This window comes from Petaurus breviceps, unplaced genomic scaffold (assembly GCF_028583685.1).
Source record: "Petaurus breviceps papuanus isolate PSGF00001 unplaced genomic scaffold, PetGlider_PUasm1.0 42, whole genome shotgun sequence".
NCBI classification, from domain to species: domain Eukaryota; kingdom Metazoa; phylum Chordata; class Mammalia; order Diprotodontia; family Petauridae; genus Petaurus; species Petaurus breviceps.
The window spans coordinates 665555-686172 of record NW_027186325.1 but is presented as its reverse complement, the minus strand read 5'-3'; positions in this window follow the sequence as shown (position 1 = coordinate 686172).

The following is a 20618-nucleotide window of genomic DNA, read 5'->3' as shown; positions in this document are numbered from 1 at the left end:
CATCCATCCAGTTGTCACAAACTGTAGTATATGAATGCAATGAAGTATTACTGTGCTATAAGAAATGAAGGAAAATGTTTCTAAGATACATGGAAAACTTTTGTGAATCAATGCAGATTAAATAATCAGAATCAGAACAAATATCCCCATTGTAAGATGAACAATCCTAAAACATTTATAAACTCTGATCAACTAAATGATGAATTGTTATTTCAGAGCACAGATGAAGACAACTGCTCACTTTATGACAGATTAAAAACTAACATTAAAAGTAAGAAACATTTTTGGAGGTGACCAATGTATAAATTTATTTTGCTTGACTATTCTTAGTCAAGATGGGTTCTATATTTCTTTATGTTTCTATCATTTTCATCCAGTGGCTAGAGAAAGGTGATAGGGGGGAAAATGAATGTTTGATAATTGAAAAAAAAAATACACCAAAAATTTTAAAGTTTGATTCCATTCAGAAAAAGAAATGCTTTTGGTCTTTGTTCAACCCTGCTTGGTTATGTTATATCAGTGTTATTTTAAGGTATTCCAAGGCAGTTTGGCAAATGTTGAAATCCCCCTTGAGCCAGCTGGAAAGCCTATCAACCTAGAATGATGCCATCACATTCTGATAGCACGATTGGTGGATTGTCTCTGGCAATAAAACCAGCGATCAAGTGCCTGACATTGTGTAACCCAAGATTGTGGTTAAAGAAGAAATATTTGAGGGGTCAAATAAAATTCATAAAATATATTTACATGATTGCTGGAAGAGAATTTATGAAGACTGGCTTCTCTTTTGTACAAGGTATAAGAATTGGTCTGAGTATGAGGTTTGTGTAAAATGGAGATGAAGTGTTATGTGTGTACCCATAAGGCATAAAGTATAACATCTGCTAGGAAAGGCAGCTTGGTGTAGTGGATATAGGACTAGCCTTTAAATTATAAAGCCCTGGTGCAAGTCCATTCCTGCTTTTGAAATACTAGCTGTGTGACCCTGAGCAAGCTAATTAACTTGTTGGTTCCCCATGAAACTCTTTAACATGATAATGTATTTGTAACAATGATAGAAGAAGACAATAGATGGGGAGAATAGGAAGAGATTGGAGATGAAAGAGAGTAAATGCTGGATGGAGAAAAGCTCATGGAAGGGACAAGTGGGTATGTGATCTAGGGCAAAAGTAGAAGAGAAGGGGAATGGCCACATCTTTATCAGAGACTGGAGTAAAGAGATAGGAGGATTTTGTTGAGTTTTTTGTTTTGTTTGGGGGAGGGGGGTTATTTTATTTCATTTTGTTGTTGTTTAGTGGAAAGAAGGTGACATATAGAAGTTCAGACAAATGGTCTCTATTTTCTCAGTAAAATTGGAAGCAAGATATCCTAACAGGAGAAAACCCTACCAGGGTTTCACATTGGGTTCTTCCGGGGAGAGGAAAAGGTTTTAAACAATAACTACAGAGAGCATGATATTTTTTTTATCAATGAAGAACAAAAATAATGTTATATATCAGTGAAGGATCAGTCAGATTAGATAACATTAATTTTTAGTGGTAATGGTTGCCGCTGTTTCTTTCTCACTAGTCTGTAATGTCTTAGAGTTCAAAACCTGAGAAATAGGAAACCCCAGAATTATTTGGTTATTGTTGAGCAAATCACCATTACCTGACTCATCAGAGATGAAAAACTAAGAAATAATGAAAGAGATCTTGCAAGCTACATTGAAGTTCCTTACTGAAGCCCCTGAAAAAGGGGAAAAATAGTGCAAAGAAAAATTAAGACTAAGGATCGTGGCTAAAAAAGATGACTATATTCTTTGTCTCCAGAACTCAGTACCTGAGGACAAACACATCTTGCAAGGATGATGAGAGGTCTCTCCATTCAACACTCAGAAAATAAAAGAAAGAAGACTTTTTGCTGGTCTTGAAACAAGAGCTTTACGCCTTTTATATAAGAACTAGAAGATTTTTATAGTCCTTAAATTGATACAGCATGGCAGTGCCTGCTTTTAGATGATGAAATATCAAAGAATTTCAGTTAAGGCAGAAGCTACAGGAAGTAGAACATCTAGAAAGCAGGAAATGTGGAATACAGTGTAGTAGTGTCCAATGGATACTACAAGTTCATTGAGTAGTATATAACAGTAGTATGTTTAGTGGAACAAAAGGAAATCACAGAAGAATACAAGACAAGTTTTACAAATAGTCTGGACTCTGACTCCAAATGACACCTGACCCAGAAGGGGCAATGAGAAAGCAGTACTAGAAGGTATTAGCAGCCCTGTAGTATCTTAGGCATGTGTTGGCACCTCCAACATAATAGCAGTAGTTGCTGTTGTAGTAGTCAGTCCTGCCTCACTTAAATGGAATTCACTTGCAAGTCAAGACATCACCTTCCTGATGTCATTGGTCCTCTTTGAGAAGGAAGGACAAAAAAGCAAGTATCAGTAGGAGGAGAAGGAGCAATAGAAAGTGGAGGAGGAAGATAAAAAGGAGGAAAGGGAAGAGAAGTAATAAAAAGTCATTATTCCTATGGCACCATAAAGTTTACAAAGTGCTTTACATATGCTATATTATTTGATTCTCACAAGCCTTTGAGGTAGGCAGAATTATTGTCCCAAAATTACAAATCATGAAACTGAGGCTAAGATGGGCTAAGTGAATTGCTTAGGGTCACACAGATAGTAACTGTATTAAGCAGGATTTGAAATCTGTCTTCTTCATACCAAATCCAGCATCCTGTCCATGAGGTCCCCTACCAGCTTAGCTATATGTGTTGCCTAACTATGTGTCCCTCAGTATGTTTTATGTATCTCTCTACTCTTTCTACTAGTGTAGTTTATATTTGTGAGAGAAAGTATCCCTGATTTGTATGATAATATTTGTTGTTATGAAGTTTTTGCTGTTGTTTTTCTTAGTAGGTGATTTCATTTAATGTCTATGCTTCTAACTAATTGTGCCCTCTGGCACACATAGGTGAGTATTTCAATGGGGATTCATTAGTTATAATTTTTAAGCCTAATGACATGCAAAGATCCTTGAACCTAGTAGCCATTCACTAGGGACCCACCCAGCCACATTTTCAAATCTTCATTTGATATCCCATCAACCCATATGTCTTCTCCCTTTCATAGATAAATTCATAGGGAAGAAAAAAAAGTTATTTATGTTTACTATTTCCAGTTATTCTCCCCAATTCACTCTTCAACACCTAATAATGTGATTTTGGACTCATCAACCAAAAGAAATTTCTTTCTCCACAGTTAACAGCGGTATCTTAATTGCCACATCCAATGACATTTTCTCAATCTTCATACTCCTTGAACTCTCTGCAGCATCTGACACAGTTGGTCACCCTCTAATGCTATATTTTATTTTCTTTGGATTTTTATGACATTTCTTTCTCTTTGTTCTCCTATTTCCTTAGTTGTTCCTTCTCAAGCTCATTTGCTAGAGTATCTATGTCCTGTCACCTACAGGATTGTCTCTCTGCCTATGCCCTCTATCAAAATCTCTTCTCTGTTCTTGAGGATCTCATCAGTTCTTATAGGTTCAATTATCAATCACATATCTAAGGAGATAATTTCCTGATTTATATATCCTGCCTTAATCTCTGAGCTCCTATTTCCTATCACCAATTTCCTGAAGAATATTTTGATCTGGATGCCCTATAATCATCTCAAACTTACAGTATCTAAAAGAGAATTAATTATTTTCCCCCCTTAACTCTTCCCCATCCCTCTTCCAAATCTCCCCATTTTTGTTAAGAACAACATCCATCCTTGAAGTCACCCAGTTTTTCACCCTTGGAGTCTTACTTGTGTCTTCACTCTCACTCCCCCATTTTACCAATGATTTACCAAGTTTTATCACTTCTATTTCTATATCTCTTGGACATGACCCCTTATCTCAACTCATGTGAACATCACTCTAGTACAGGATTTCATCGCCTCTCATCTGGAAAATTGCCATAGTCTCCTAAATGGTTTCTCTGACTCAAGTCTCTTTGTTCCCTAAACAACCCTCTATACAGATGTGAAAATGATATTCCTAAAGTACAGTTATAACCAGGTCATTCCTCTGGTCAAAAAACCTCAATTGATTTCTATTGTATCTAGGATAAAATGTAAGCTTCAATTTTTAGCTTTCAATGCCCTTTCCAACCTAGACTCAATCTACCTTTTAAACTTTATTTCCCTCCACATGCTCTATGTTCTACTCAAACAGCCTATATATTGTTCCTTGCACATAACATTCCATTTACTAACTTTGCACTGAATAACTATAGTGTCAAGACTGCAAAGGGATGAAAGTGAGGTCAGAGGAAGAGGGATGAGTTGAGAGAATAGAGAAGGACTAGAGGATGAAAGTATAGGAGATATATTCAATAAATCAAGCATTGATACCTAAAACTAACAGGAAGAACTGATATCATAATAGTGGGGTTCCAAAAACAAAATATGAAAGGAGTACCTCATAGTATGTCATCTTTTAAATTTATTCCTTCTGACCTTCCATGTTCCTAAGCTACTTACATTCTTTTCTATTATGGAAGACACAAGGGGATTGGAAAATCTATGTATTGGGTGGGATATACAATGATACAGTAAGTTTTACAATCATAATCAGAGAAAAGCAGACAATATAGTCTTGGTATACCTTCCTCTAATCCATTTGCAAAACCTGTTTTTTTCCTTTGAATCAAAAGGTTCCTAAGAAACTCTCTCTTTCATTTATCCCCATTCCATAAAAAGGTCTCAGATGAAACTTTAGAAACCAAGGCAATTACCAAGAGATAGTTCCTAGAAAAATCTTCTATAAAAACCAATATTTGTTACTTTTCCTATTATTGTATATAAAAGGAAGGAAGGAGGGAAAAAGAAAATGGAAGAAGAGGAGAAAACGATGAAGGGAAGGGGGGGAAGAAAGGGAAAAAAAGGAAAGGAAAGAAGGAACCAAGGAAGAAAGCAAGCTAGGAAAGAGGGAAGGAGAAAGGGAAGGAGGGGAGAAGCAAAGTAGGGAAAGAATGGATAGGAGAGAATGAAGGAGGGAAGGAAGGAGACAAAAGAAAGGAAGAAGAGGGAGAAGGAAGAAGCAGTAACAGTGAGAACTTTATAATCAGAGAAATTCCCTATTGACAAGTAAATAGAGTTTAAGTCTGAGGTAACCTGGTCAAGTAATGAAAGTACTTGTAAAGACTCTGTGTGCAGTCTGATACAGATATAGAGAGGATAATCTCTCAAGAACACAAACACATCTTATGAGAGGTTTTGTTCTAACCTTTTCTATCATGTATCTAATTCTTTCTCAGGTGGCCAGTAAGAAAAAAGTGCATTCTAATCTAAGACTTAGTCTGAGTGAAAAATGCTAGCTGGAAGGCCTGGTTCTCCTAACATACCAATTGCTTATAGAAAGGTGGGAAAATAGCCACAGTCCACATAGCAGCTCCTTGCTTCACTCACCTGGGGAAAATGGAAATTATTCTGTTTCATTCAATTCCACTATCCCACATTATGGGACTTTTAAACTTGGATGAAATGTAAAGCTTAGATAAGATAAACCTTTGCCTTCATGGTTCTTTTATAATTTACTATATGATATAACAAATATACAACTACAATACAAATAAAAAAAATTACATTTCAATTAGTGGAGAATTAATCCTTCCCTGGCCTCTACAGCCATCCTGCAGGTGCCTAGCCAATGAAACCCTGGCAATCAACCCCCTCTTCTACTTTTCCTGTGATGACTGAAGCATGTAGAGAAACAAACAAGATGAAGATGATTTTTTTGGTTCCCAGAATGAATAAAATCTCATTGAGACAAGAAAATGGTGAATTTCCGGCTATTATTTTCTGTCATTTTCCTCCTAACCCTAGTTCTTGTGAGTATTGCAAAGGTTTGTGTGACCCTCCTAATCCCACAGCCTCTCTGTTCTTTGAATATCGTATGGAGAACAAGACAGCATCTCAGCTATGCTTGTTCCTACTCTAAATATACAATTGACCCATTTACTTTTCTGGTCCTGATCATGTGTATGCTTGGTGAGATACACATGTATATGTCATGTCAGATGCATTTGAATACATTTGAAGACACTGGTGTATATGCACTTGTGGGTACATATATGTATATACATAAATGTTCATACAAAATGCATTTATGCACTCAAATTTCTGTATATGTGGACAGATAGATTTATGTATAGGTATTAACTAAAGAGGTGTCTAATCTGATGTATTATAATCTGAATAATATACATTTTTCATCCATTTCATTTTTTAAGTGTGGGTAAATAGGCTTTATTTTTAAGTTGTCATGAACAAATGCCATACCCAGGAATGAATATTACTTGTGTCAGAAAAGGAGATGGGCCAACCATGTACATAAAATAGGAATAAAAGTAACTCAAAATATTCTCTCTCCTCAGACAGTATTCAAAGAATCAAAGGAAAATCTCTATCACAGAAAGGTAGATCCTCTATAAAGTATTTTTAGAAAACCCTAGGCAAGAATTGTATAATATCGCAATGTGTACATGGAACTTGGATGATTATTAGGAAGTGGAGAACCACCACAATGAAAAGATTATAAGATTCATTAAAGTTTCTAAATAAGAGTATCTGTTCCCTTTAATTTCTCCCCACCCAAGATTTGCAAGAAGTTAAATATAGAGCAAAAAAGTTCTTTATTGCTGAGTAAAGAATTGTTACAGGTAACAAACTACACAGGTCATATTCCTAGACAACAAAGTCACAACCCCTTGGCAGCAGCCATTGGGTTAGACTGCAGGTAGATTTTGGCACGAGCAGTAGAACAGGAGTAGGAAACATCCTGGGCAGCCTATTTCTGGTCCAGAACAAAGGAACTTCCATCTGTTGGGAAAACAAAATTCGAGACAAAGAGAATGTTGACTCTGCAGTAGAAGGCCCCAAGCTGCAAACTATTTATACAAGAGAGACTCATTTAGAGCAGCAACTCAGACATGTGATAGTTGGGGAAGACAGAGGGATGGAAAAGGATAATCTCCCCAAACATCTGTCATGATTATACATAAAACCTTACTACTGAAGTCGGAAAGGATCTATTTGGTACTTCTGGTCTGTTAAAACTTACTTACGTGATTGAATCTTTGCAGTCACCGTTATAGCTTTCTATCAGTTTTTATGGTCCCTATCACCACTATACCCAAGCAGTAAGGGAACACATAAGCAGCATAATGAACGGGTCAATATAGAAGATGCATTTGACCATTTAAATCAGAGAACAAGAGCTAACATATGCTACTCTGTTTTCTTCCAGAAGAAATAAAGTGAGGAAGTAAACATACTGGTTCTTGGGGGCCTTTGAGTCAGAGTCAGTTTCAGCTTCACAATTGTTCTTTTGCTCATGTAACCCTAGGTCCAGTTTCACCCAGAATCTCATCATTGCTAGGTATGAAGTAGGAGCTAAAATCCAAGAAAAATTATTGAAGACTGCTCTATCACCGGAGAGAAGAGAAAGTGGTCACCCCACAGCTTAAAGGTATTTGGTAATTATTCAAATCACAGCTTGTCTCCTGAAGGGCTGACTGACTAAAGCACAGTAAAGGCCTTTCCAGATTTACTAAGATGCAGACTGACATTGTTTCCTTGACTTTGTTCTTGTGTTGGTGTGGCTACTTAATTATTTGGTTGGGGTTGGGAAAGGAGGGTGTGATTCCTATCTTTTTGTATACATATATGTGTGTGTTCTGTGTGTGCAATATATTTTCTAGCTTTATCCATTGCTGAATTTACTCTTGAAAAGGTAATTGAGGAGGCCTATCTTTCTGCATATTTTCATCTCCATATATACAGAGAAAGAGATACTTAAACTTTTCATTTATATTAAAATATTATATAAATAAAATATTATATAAAGCTAGCTACCTAGTTTTGTGGTTGCCTAGATGAATATTGAAGTAGGAGCTCAGAATTTAATGGAAGGGGACCTGGGGGGGTACCAAAGAGATCATCTAGCTCCATCTGTGCATATTCCCCCTACCAATGACTTCTCATACTATTCAACTTTTATCCACATGCTCCCATAAATCCTCCACAGAGTCCATTATATATTCAGAGGGCTTACTTTGAGATCTGTTGATATTGTGTGGATGCTAATGGAACACATATCACCTCACAACCATTGTCTCACTCTTTCTGCATAATAGCAGTCCAATTGTCTTTTCCAGTCATATTTCCAATCAAGCAAACAAGCAAGGCACAGGCATTTATTAAGCACTGTGGTAGGTGTTGGAGGGCACAAGTAAAAATAATGAACAATCTACTGTGAAGGAACTAATCTAGTAATCATTTGTTAATTATCTACCGACAAAAGAACATTAATTTGAAAATATTACTTTTTTCCCCAACAAAATCCAGCTCAATTTTATCCTCCTGTTCAATTCTGGGCCAAGTTCACCAACCTTGCTGTGTTTTGTCTACCAATATATTTGTACCAGGAGAAAAGTTTTATAGCTTCTTGGTCTAACTATAGATAAATGTCTGGGTAGTATGTTTCACCCAATTGGATTTTCTTGTGTGTATTATCAGGCCAAAATCTTTTGAGTGATTGACACATCTGGCACACATGCTCTGTACCAGTCACTATGCTAAGTGTTACAAAAAGAGCTAAAAGACAGTACCTATCTCAAGAAGCTATTTTTCATAATGGTACAAAAAACTTTGGCAAGCACTTTTCCCTCTGTCATGTATCACATGTTTATGATCAAATAAGTAATGCATAAGCTTTTAAAAATAATTTTTATTGATATTTTCTGCTTCTTAAATGACACATAGTATTTCATGTATTCCTCTTATAGAGGGCCATCCCATATGACAAATAGTATTTTTTATTTTTTTTTTAAAGCAATAAGGGTTAAGTAACTGGCTCAAGGTTACACGGCCACTTATTTCTGGGTAAGAGGTAATGAATTCTTTTTTTTTTTGCTTTTTTGGAGGGTAATTGGGGTTTAGTAACTTGCCCAAGGTTTACACAGCTAGTATTTTTGTGTGGGTGTTAAGTGTCTGAGGCCAGAACCGAACTCGGGGCCGACGCTCTACTCACTGTGCCACCTAGCCGTCCCAAATAGTATTTTTTTAAAGGAAAAAAATCATCAAAGTTGATAAAATCGAAAAAAAATAGAAATGTGTAATTATGGACCTCTTACCTCCACAAAAGAGTAGACTAAAATATGTTCTCATGTCACTTCATATGAGTCCCACAAATTCTTTATATTTTTTTTACAGTTACTTTTAATTTTTTGATATGTCTCTTTCTACTTCCATTGTTGTAATTATCAAATATATCGTTTTCTTGGCTCTTCTTACGTCACTGTGAGGTCATACAGATCTTTCCATGCTTCTCTGTATCTATCACTCAAATGATTTCTTATACAATCATAGTATTCTGTTGTATTCATGTACCGCAATTCGTTTAGCCATTCCCTAAATGATAGGCACTTACTTTGTTTCAAATCCTTGGTTATCCCCAAAATGGTCCTGCAATAAACAATTTGGAGCATATGGGGGTTTCTTTTTTTTTAAATCAATGATTTCCTTGGTGTATAAGCCCAATAATGGAGTCTCTGGTTTAAAGGGCATTGCCATTTTAGTCACTTTATTTGTTTTCTACAGTGATTTCAAAATTGCTTTTCATAGTGATTGTACAATTTCACAGCTCCACCAACAATATATTATGTGCCCCTCCATAACCTCTCCAACATTGAGTGTTGTCTTTTTTATCATTTATGCTATGTGGAGGGTGTGAGGGTTATTTCACTTCAGGGTTTATTTTGATTTGCATTTTTCTTATTAGTGATTTGGAGTATTTTTTTCATGATTGTGAATACTACTTTGTAGTTCTTCTGAGAACTGTTTGTTCAAATATTTTGACCATTTTTCTATTAGGGAATGGCTATCAGCCATATATCTATATATCTGTGTGTGTGTGTATATATATATATATATATATAGATATAGATATATATATATATAGAGAGAGAGAGAGAGAAGGAGAGAGAGAGAGAGAGAGAGAGAAGGAGAGAGAGAGAGAGACAGAGAGAGACAGAGAGAGAGAGAGAGAATGCTAATTTTTCTTGGATTTTTTTGTTGTTGTGCAGTCATTCAATCATGTTTAACTCTTCATGACCCCCAGGCCTTTATATCCTCCACTATATCTCAAAGTCTAAGTTCAGGTTCATTGTTTCTATGATACTATCTATTCTTCTGCCTTCCCCTTTCCCCTTTTCTTTTTGCCTTCAGTCTTTCCAAAAATCACATTACTTTTTAGCTTCAGCTTCAGTATTTGACCTTCAAGTAAATATAATGAATTAATTTCTTTAAATAATGACTGATTAGAATTCCTTGTTGTCCAAGAGACTCTCAAAACTCTTCTCCAGCACTGTAATTTGAAAGCATTGATTCTGCAGCACTTAGATTTTCTTGTAGTCCAACTCTCACAGTCATATATTGCTAATGTAGAAAACATAGTTTGACCATATGGACCTTTACTGGCAAGGGGATGTCTCTGATTTTTAGTATGCTGTCCAGATTTGCCATAACTTCCCTTCCAAGGAGCAACCATTTTTAATTCCATGGCTATAATTGCCATTGACAGCGATCTTTGAGCCCAGGAATAGAAAATCTGACACTGATTCAATTTTTACCTCTAATTGCGAGGAAGTGATGGGATCAGTTGCCAAGATCTTAGATTTTTTTTTTTATGTTAAAGTTCAAGCCAGCTTTTACACTCTTCTCTTTCACCCTCATCAAGAGGCTTCTTAATCCTTCACTGTCTGCCACCAGAGTGGTATCATATGCATATCTGAGGTTGTTGATATTTAGCTAGGCAACTTTAATTCCAGCTTTTGATTCTTCCAGCCTGGCATTTCACATGATGTACTTCTCATATATGTTAAATTAATAAGGTGATAGTATGTAGCTTTATCATACTCCTTAAATCTTAAACCAATCAGTTGTTTCATGTTAAATTCTAACTGTGGGCTTCTCGATCCACATACAGGTTCCTCAGGAGGCAATTAAGATGATTTGGTACTCTGATCACCTTGAGGACTTGCAGGATTTTGTTGTGATCCACACAGTAAAAGACTTTAGCGAGGGGCGGCCAGGTAGCACAGCAAGTAAGAGCACCGGCTCCAGTGTTGAGAAGACCTGAAGATCGAATCCCGGGCTCAGACACTTAGCACCCACCCAGAAATAATAACTGGCCGTGTAACCTTGAGCAAGTTACTTAACCCTGATTGCTTAGGGGAGGCCAGGTGGCTCAGCGAGTAAGAGCACCGGCTCCAGTGTTGGGATGACCTGGATCAACTCCGGGCTCAGATACTCAGCACCACACCCAGAAATAATAACTGGCCGTGTAACCTTGAACAAGTTACTTAACCCTGATTGCTTTAAAAAAAAAAAAAAAAGACTTTAGCGTAGTCAATGAAACAGAAGTAGACTTTTTTTCTGGAACTCCCTTGGTTCTCCATACTCCAGTGAATGTTGACAATTTGGTCTCTAATTTCTCTGCCTCTTCAAAAACCAATCAGTTTTTCTTCTAATTCTTAGTTCATATATTGCTGAAGTACAGATTGTAGAATCTCAACTATAACTTTGCTGGCTTGTAAAATTGCTCAGTGATTTTAACATTCCTTGGCATTGCCTTTCTTTAGATTGAGACATAAATTGATCTTTTCCAATCTAGTCGACACTGTTTTCTAAATTTGCTGGTATGAGGAAAGCATTGCCTCTTATTCTAATTATCTTTTGATTTCCTATGTTAGCATTCCAGTCCCCTATAATAAATATGATGACTTTTTGAGGATGATATTTCTGGAAGATGCTGTAGGCCTCTTCAGCACCAGTTGATGAAGTATATAATGGCATTACTGTGATGTTGAATGATTTGGCTTGGATTTGAACAAATAATCATTCTGTCATTTTGACATGATACCCCAGTACTGCTTTTGTCACTCTTTTATTGACTATGAGGACAATTCCATTTCTTCTAATAGATTTGTTCCCGCAGTAGAATATATGATTACCTGAACTAAATTGACCCATTTCTGTCCGTTGAAGTTCACTGACACCCAAGATATTGATGTTTCATCTATCCATCTCTTGTCTGACCACACCCAGTTTACCTTGATTCATGTTCATTGAAATATTGATCTATACAGCATCAGACTTTCCTTTCATCACCAGATGCATCTGCAGCTAAGCTTCCTTTTGGCGTTGGCCCAGCTACTACATCAATACTGAAGCTACTTATAGTTGTCCTTCACTCTTCCCTAGTAGCATATCTGACACCTTTGGACCTGATGAGTTCATCTTCCAATGTCATCTATTTTATCATTTTAATACCATCCATGATTTTTGTTTTTGTTTTGGCAAAGACACTGGAGTGGTTTGCCTTTCCTTCACCTTTTGTCAGAACTTTTCACTATGATGTGTCCATCTTGGATAACCCTGAATGGCATAGCTCATATTTCATTGAGCTGCACAAGCCCCTCAACCATGACAAGGCAGTGATCCAGGAGGAGTTTATCCTAGATGCCAAGCCTTTATCAGAGAAATTTTGATATAAAGATTTTTTTTTCCACATTCGATCACTTCCATTCTTATCCTAGAACACATTAGTGCCGTCTGTGCAGAAGCTACTCAGCTTTAAGTAATCAAAGTTATCTGTTTTATATTTTATGATTATCCGTCTTTTGTTTGGTTAAGAATACAGTTCCTAACCATAACTGTGAGAGATATAGGATCTGTTTCTCTTTTGATATTTTATAGGATATTTTGTAAATTTTACAAAGTATCCCCTTGGTAATTTGATTGTATAGCACTAAAAATATAAATTAATTATGTTAGTATTATAATTTTTGTTATATTGACTTGGTTTAATAATGAGTACTGAATATTCCTCCAGCTATTTAAGTTTTTCTTTATTTCTTTAAGGAATACTTTGTAATTGCATCTATACAAGTCTTTTGTATGCTTTGGGAGGCTGACCCCCAGAAATTTTATGCATTTTGTAGTGATTTGTAATGGGATTTCTCATCCTATTTTTGTTTCTTGTGTTTTGTTATGATATAGAAATATTGTCAATTTTTGAGGATTTATATTGTAGCCTGCAATTTTGCTGACACTATTGTCTTATTGGAAGAGGTACTAATAAATCCCTATTGCATGGTATGCTAGCATTGGGTTTTAGATATATTCTTTTTATGTCATAAAAAAGGTTCCTCTGTGCCTGTACTTTTCAAGGTTTTTAGCATAACGGAATGTTGTATTGTCTAAGCTTTTTCTTCATCTATTGAGATGGTCTTGTAATTTTAGATATTTTAGATTTTAATATGATCATGTGATTATTTTTCCTGACACTATTGTATTCTTGGCATAATTCCCAGTTGGTCATAATGAATATTTTCTCAGATAAGTTGCTATAGACTGTTTGATAAGACTTTGTTTAAAATTTCTGAGTCAATGTCCATTAATGATAGTGGCTTATATTTTTCTTTCTATATTTTATTTTTCCCCTCCTTTAGGTATTGAGACTCTATTTGTCTCATAAAGGGATACTTGTAGGGTGCTGACTTTCTCAATTTTTGAGAATAATTTGTAAAGTATGGGTCCTTTTAAAGTTTAATAGACTTCTTCTGTGAATCCATCAGGGCCATAAGTTGCTGTTTTTTCTTTGTTTTTAAAGTTCTTTTACAATTGCACAGACCTATTTGCTTTTCTGAGATTGGGTTATTTTCTGGTTTTCTGATAATCTGAGTATTTTACATTTTTGAGGATATTCTATATTTTTGAGGGTATTCCCCTATGTCATTTGTGTTCTCAGTTTTCTTAGCACATAACTGTGCATAAGATGTTTTGATTATTCTTTTTATTTGCTCTATTTTGCCAGAAGAAATCTGGCAATTTTACCTTGAACAAATGCTATTTTATTTATTTGACTTTTCTGTTGTCTTCTTTTTAATATTATTTATGGGTCATCAATTTTATAAATCTTTTCAAAGAACCAGCTTATATGATTTTTGTTTCCAATTTATTTATTCCCACTCTAATTTTTATCTCCTATTTTGTGCTTATGTTTGTTTATGTGTTGATTTTCTAATTTATAAATGCATATTCAGTTCATTAATGCTCTCTTTTTTTGTTCCATTAATATATGATTGTAAGAATGTGATTGTTGGGGTGGCCAGGTGGCACAGCGAGTAAGAGCACCGGCTCCAGTGTTGAGAAGACCTGGAGATCGAATCCCGGGCTCAGACACTCAGCACCCACCCAGAAACACCTGGCCGTATAACCTTGAGCAAGTTACTTAACCCCTATTGCTTTAAAAAAATAAAAATAAAAAGAATGTGATTGCTTTTTTTTTTCCTCCCTGAGTATTGTTTTAGCTGCATCACAGAAATTTTGGTGCCTTTCTAGGTAGATAAAGCGTTTCTTTACTGCTTACTGTGTACTGGACAATGTACTAAATTCTGTTAATATAATTATAAGGGAAAAGAAACATAGTCCCTGTCCTCAAGGAGCTTACATTCCAATGGGGGAAAACAGAACATAAAGTCAATTGAAAAGGGATTGGGGAAGAAGGAGAAGTGAACTAGAGGTGAATGGACCTCTGAGGAAGAAACAGAGTAGTGAAGACAGTCATGTGCTGAGTCAAGTTTGAATTGAATTTTTGTTGTTACATATTTCAAGGACTCTTGAACTATTTTGACATAAGTGGGAGATATATAATTTTGGAAGGGAATATACTTTAAAGTAGCATTTTCTTTATTGAGTGAATGTTTTTTTCCTAACAGACAATAAAAAATAAGTACAAATCCAAATACTTCCAGGAGCTAAGATGGCAGAGAAAGCAGGAAATCACTGGAACTCTCCCATGTTAACCTCCAAATAACTAAGAAATAGTGCCCCCAAATGAATCCTGGAATGGAAGAACCAGCAAACATACAGGATGAAACTATCTTCTAGCCCAGGAAACTTGGAAGGTTAAGAGGAAAGGTCTGTCTCACTTGGGAAAAAGAGGAACACAGTCTAGGACAGGACGTGTCTTGGCAATCCAGCAGCAGACCTGACGCAGCAAATCAGTAAGATGCCCTGAACCCCAGTGTGGCAGCAGAATAAAAGGCAAATGTCAACACTAGGACCCCATCACTTGCCTCAGCATAGCACCAGTGCCTAGGACCTGCCTGCCATGTACCTCAATGCAGCCATAGGCAAATGCGGAGATGCCAAACTCCAGGCTTCCCATGTGCCTTACTGCAGTCCCAGGTGAACAAGCAGGCACCAGTGCTGGGAGTAACCCCTTACTCCCTTTCCCACAACATGCCTCAGCCCGGAAACAGGTAAGTTGCTAGACCACTGTGGACTCTAAACATGTTAGCCACCCCAGGCCCTACCCCACTCCCTCAGTGTAGCACCAGGCATAAGGGTCCTTTACAGAACTCAGGGAAGCACCCAGGCAGCAGCAGGCAAACAGAGAGGACCTATAGCCCCAAGAAAAAAAAAGTTTGGGACAGTGCCCCATCTTCCCAGGAGCAGAGCTCAAATTTAAAAGTAAGGAAAAAGAAGGGGTAGAGCCAAGACAGCACAGTAAAATGAGGGACTTGCCTGAGCTCTCCCCCAAACCCCTCCAAATACCAGTAAAAAAAATGGGTCTAAACAAATTCTAGAGCAGCAGAATCCACAATCTGACAGAGTAACAAATTTCTAGCCCAATATAACCTGGAAGGTCAACAGGAAAAGGCTGTTGCACCAGGCTGAGAGAACAGCACAATCTAGTACAAATTACACCAGTATAGAAAGCGCACCAGAGAAGGCCTCAGGGGACTGAATTACAGGCAGGTGTGGCAGTTTTCAGACTTCTCAACCCACAAACACCAAAACAACTTAGATAGTTAGAAAGAAAGGGCTGTTGGACCAGGGTGAAAGAGGAGAACGGTCAAACTTCAGCCCTGGGGATATGGCAGCTGATAAGATGATCACAGTGGGATTACAGGGGTCTCTTTGTTGGCACTGAGGCAGGACTATCTTGCTTTGCCATATTTGGATCTGGACTTCAGACCTGGGTGGCAGTCCTGGGGCAAGAAGGAGTGCTGGCATGGTAGGAGCTTGTGGAGCAGTTAAGAGGGAATCCTGCTCACAGTTCCAAGGCAGAAAAGAGTGCTTGTGGTCACTCACAGATCAGAGCACAGATCAGGAGAGGATTAAACATCTCTCCTTTGATCATACCACCTTGGAAGAACTGAAATTTTACAGATCTCTAGAAATATCTCTGAAAACAGGTGCACAAAATTCCTGAAGTTTGGGACAGTGCACCCTCCACACTGGAAGGAGAGTCCTAGCTTAAGAAAGAGTTAAAAATTAAAGTAATTGACTGGGGAAGTGAGGAGAAAACAGTGGGAAAAACTCAAACTACAGAATTTAATTTGGTGACAAAGAAGATCAAAACATAAAACCAGGGGAAGACAACAAAGTCAAAGCTCCTACATTAAAAGCCTCTAAGAAAAATATAAGTTGGTCTCAGGCCAAGGAGAGGGACAAAAAAAAATTCAAAAATCAAGTAAGAGAAGTAGAAGAAAAATTCAGAAAAGAAAATTTTAAAAAATAATTCAGAAATGAGAGTGATGGAAGAAAATCATGAAAAATGAGTCAACCGATTGTTAAAGGAGAAGCAAAAATATACAGAAGAAAATTACAACCAAAAAAAAATAGAATAACTCAAATAGCAAAAGTGTTCCAAAAAGTCAAAGAGAAAAATTCCATAAAAAGCAGAAGTGGTCAAATGGAAAAGGAGGTCCAAAATTTCACCAAAGAAAATAATTCCTTAAAAATTAGAATGGAGCCAAAGGAAGCTAATGGCTTTATGAGAAAAAAAAAATTATAAAACAAAAGATTTTTTAAATGGAAGACAATGTGAAATATCTCATTGGAAAGCAACTGACAGGAATAGAAGCAAGACCTTCCCGCGGCTCTGGCTTCCACCCTCCCCAAACCATGTAAAAAGGGGACTCTAAACAAACTTTGGAGCTGCAGAACCCACATAATGACACAGAGAAGCTAACCTCCCGCTGAGAACAGCCCGGCAGGCCGGCAGGAATCGGCCAGCGCAGCGCTCTGGGAGCCAAGCCCAGCACCAGCTGAGGCTTTAGCCCCAGGGCAGGCCTGACCAGCCGCCTGCCAGAGGGACTCCAGATCAGCAGCAGCCGTGGCTGTTTCCAGATTTATCAATACATAGATGCGAAGGACAAGATGAGAGGCCAGTGCAGTCTGGACTTTGGGACCAGTAAGTGGGAGTGTGTGGCTTTTACCCCCGGGGTGAGAAACCGCTGAGACACCAGCACAGCCTGCCAGCGCCACGTGGCGGCTTCAGCTCCTGGCCTGCAGAGTGTAGGGGGACCAAGCACCAGTCTGAGGGGTAATCGCTCAGTTAACCTGCTTGGATCTGGATTGCAGTCTAGGGTGGAGGTCCTGGGGTGTGTGTCCAGCTTGCCAGAGCATGTGGAGACCTCAGAGAGGGCACCCATCTAATACCTCCAGCAGCTGAGAAAACCCAAGCGTTTGGGACGAAAACTCCCCTGTCTGGTGGCAGAGTCCTACTGTGGCAAAAAGCCCAAAAGTCAAATCATTGAGTGGCAAAATGAGCAGGCAAAGGAAACAAAGCAGAAAGAAGATTCCAACATTACACTCCTATTTTGCGGATAAGAAGGAGCAAGGCATGGAACAGGAGGAAAACAGTGAAGTCAGTACTCCTGCACCAAAAGCTTCAAAGGAAAATACAAGCTGGTTACAGGCCATAGAGGACCTTAAGAAGCAGATAAGAGAAGTGGAGGAAAAATTGGGAAGAGAAATGAGAACAATGCAAGAAAATTATGAAATGAGAGTCAACAGATTGACTGAAGAAAATAATACCTTAAAAAACAGACTGACCCAAATGGCAAAGGAGGCTCAAAAAGGCAATGAGGAGAAGAATGCCTTAAAAAGTCGAATTTGCCAGATGGAAAAAGAATCTCAAAAGCTCACTGAGGAGAATCATTGCTTCAGAATTAGATTGGAGCAAATGGAAGCTAATGACTTTATGAGAAATCAAGAAGCTGTCAAACAGATCCAAACAAATGAAAGAATAGAAGACAATGTGAAATATCTCATGGGGAAAAACACTGACCTGGAAAATAGATCCAGGAGAGATAATTTAAAAATTATTGGACTACCTGAAAGCCATGACCAAAGTAAGAACCTAGAAAGCATCCTCCAGGAAGATCTCAAAGAAAACTGCCCTGATGTTTTAGAATGAGAGGGCAAAATAGAGGTTGAAAGAATCCACCGATCACCTCCTGAAAAAGATCCCAAAAAGAAAACTCCTAGGAATATTATAGCCAGGTTCCAGAATTCCCAGATTAAGGAGAGAATATTACAAGCAGCCAGGAAGAAACAATTTGAATATTGTGGAAACACAATCAGGATAACCCAGGATCTGGCAGCTTCTACACTGAGGGATCGAAGGGCCTGGAATGTGATATTCCGGAGGGCACAGGAGCTGGGATTAAAACCAAGAGTCACCTACCCAGCCAAACTGAGTATCATGTTTCAGGGGAAAATATGGTCATTCAGTGGAATAAAGGACTTTCAAGCATTCTTGCTGAAAAAAACAGAGTTGAATAGAAAATTTGACATTTAGATACAAGAAGCAGAGAAGCATGAGAAGGTAAACAGGGAAAAGATATCATAAGGAACCTATCAAAGTTGAACTATTTTTTTTTTAAGCACTCGGAGTTGGGTGACTTGCTCAGGGTTGCATGGCCAGTTGTTGTTTCTGGGTGTGGTGCTGAGTGTCTGGGCCTGGATTTGATCTGGGTCATCCCGGCACTGGAGCCGGTGCTCTTGCTCGCTGAGCCACCTGGCCAAAGTTGAACTATTAACATTCCTACATGGAAAAACAATAATTGTAACTTATGAAACTTTTCTCAGTAGTTGAAGCGGTTAGAAATTTATATATATATATATATATATATATATATATATATATACACATATATGTATGTCTTTATATGAGGGTATGTGGGCACATGAATACATATGTGAATGTGTGTATATACTTTTACAGATATACATAGATAGGGGGAATGGGACCAATTTAACAGGAAGGGATGATACTTAAAAGGTGAAATTAAGAGGTGAGAGGAATATAATGAGAGGAGATGGGGAGAGATAGAGTGGGGTAAACTATCTCATACAGAAGAGGCAAGGGGAAATGGTTACAATGGAGGGGAAGAATAGGAAGGCAAAAGGGAATAGGTCAACCTTATTCCTATTGAATCTGGCCTGAGGAGGGAGGGAAATACACATTAAATAGGGGATCTCACCCTCCAGGAGAATAGGGGGGAAGGAGATGTGAGGGGGCATGATGTAAGGGAGGGCAGGCTGGGGGGGAAGGAAGTTGGAAGCACCCACTTTTGAAAAGGGACAGGATCAAATTAGAGAATAGAACAAGTGGGAGGTGGGATAGGAGGGAGGGAAATATAGTCAGTCTTTCACAATACATCTACTACGTTATTGTTTTGCATTAACTGCACATGTACAACCTATACTGAACTGCTTGTCTCCCCAGTGGGGATGGGTGGCAGGGGGGGGGAAGGGAATGAATCTGGAATTGAAAGTTTTAAAATCAAATATTTAAATATATATATGTGTGTGTATAAAAAAAAAGAATTAAAAAAAAAGAATTATACTATGCACCTTCTAAGAAGGTATCTCAAGAGATTACAATGTTATTTTTATTGTATATGTGTATGTAGACAGATACATATGTACGTGTAATAAATGCTAGTTGACTGATTAAAAAAAACAGACTTGAAAAAAAAGGAATGACTAAAAAAAATAAAATTCATAACAAAGTTCAAAAAAAAAAAGGAAAGCAACTGACATAGAAAATAGATCCAGATCTGGAATTATGCCCAAAGGGCTATAAATACTTTCATACCCTTTGATCCAGCAATACCACCCCTAGGGTTATATCTAAAAGAGATCATAGAAACGGGAGAAAGACCCATATGTACAAAAATGTTTATAGCAGCTCTTTTTGTTGTGGCAAAGAATTGGAAATTAAGGGGGTGCCCATCAATTGGGGAATGGCTGAACAAGTTGTGGTATATGCATGTTATGGAATACTATTGCGCTATAAGAAACGGGGAGCAGGCAGTCTTCATATTTACCTGGAGAGGCTTAAAAGAACTGATGCTGAGTGAGAAGAGTAGAACCAGGAGGAATTTGTACACAATTACAGACACAACATATGCGTGATGACCAACTTTGATAGACTGGACTCTTCTCAACAATGCAGGAATATAAGTCAATCCCAAAAGACGCATGATGGAGAGAGAAATGTGCATCCAGAGAAAGAACTAGAAAGAACTAAATTTATATCCAGGTGGAAGCAAAATACCTGATCTTTTTCGCTCTCTTATTTGATTTTATGTCCTCTTTACCATTTTTCTTTCCAGCTGGTACAATCCATCCTTATAACCTGACCATTGTATAATGTGAAAGTATTTACAGATCCTATACTTGATAATAAGCCGCCATGGGGGGGGGGGGG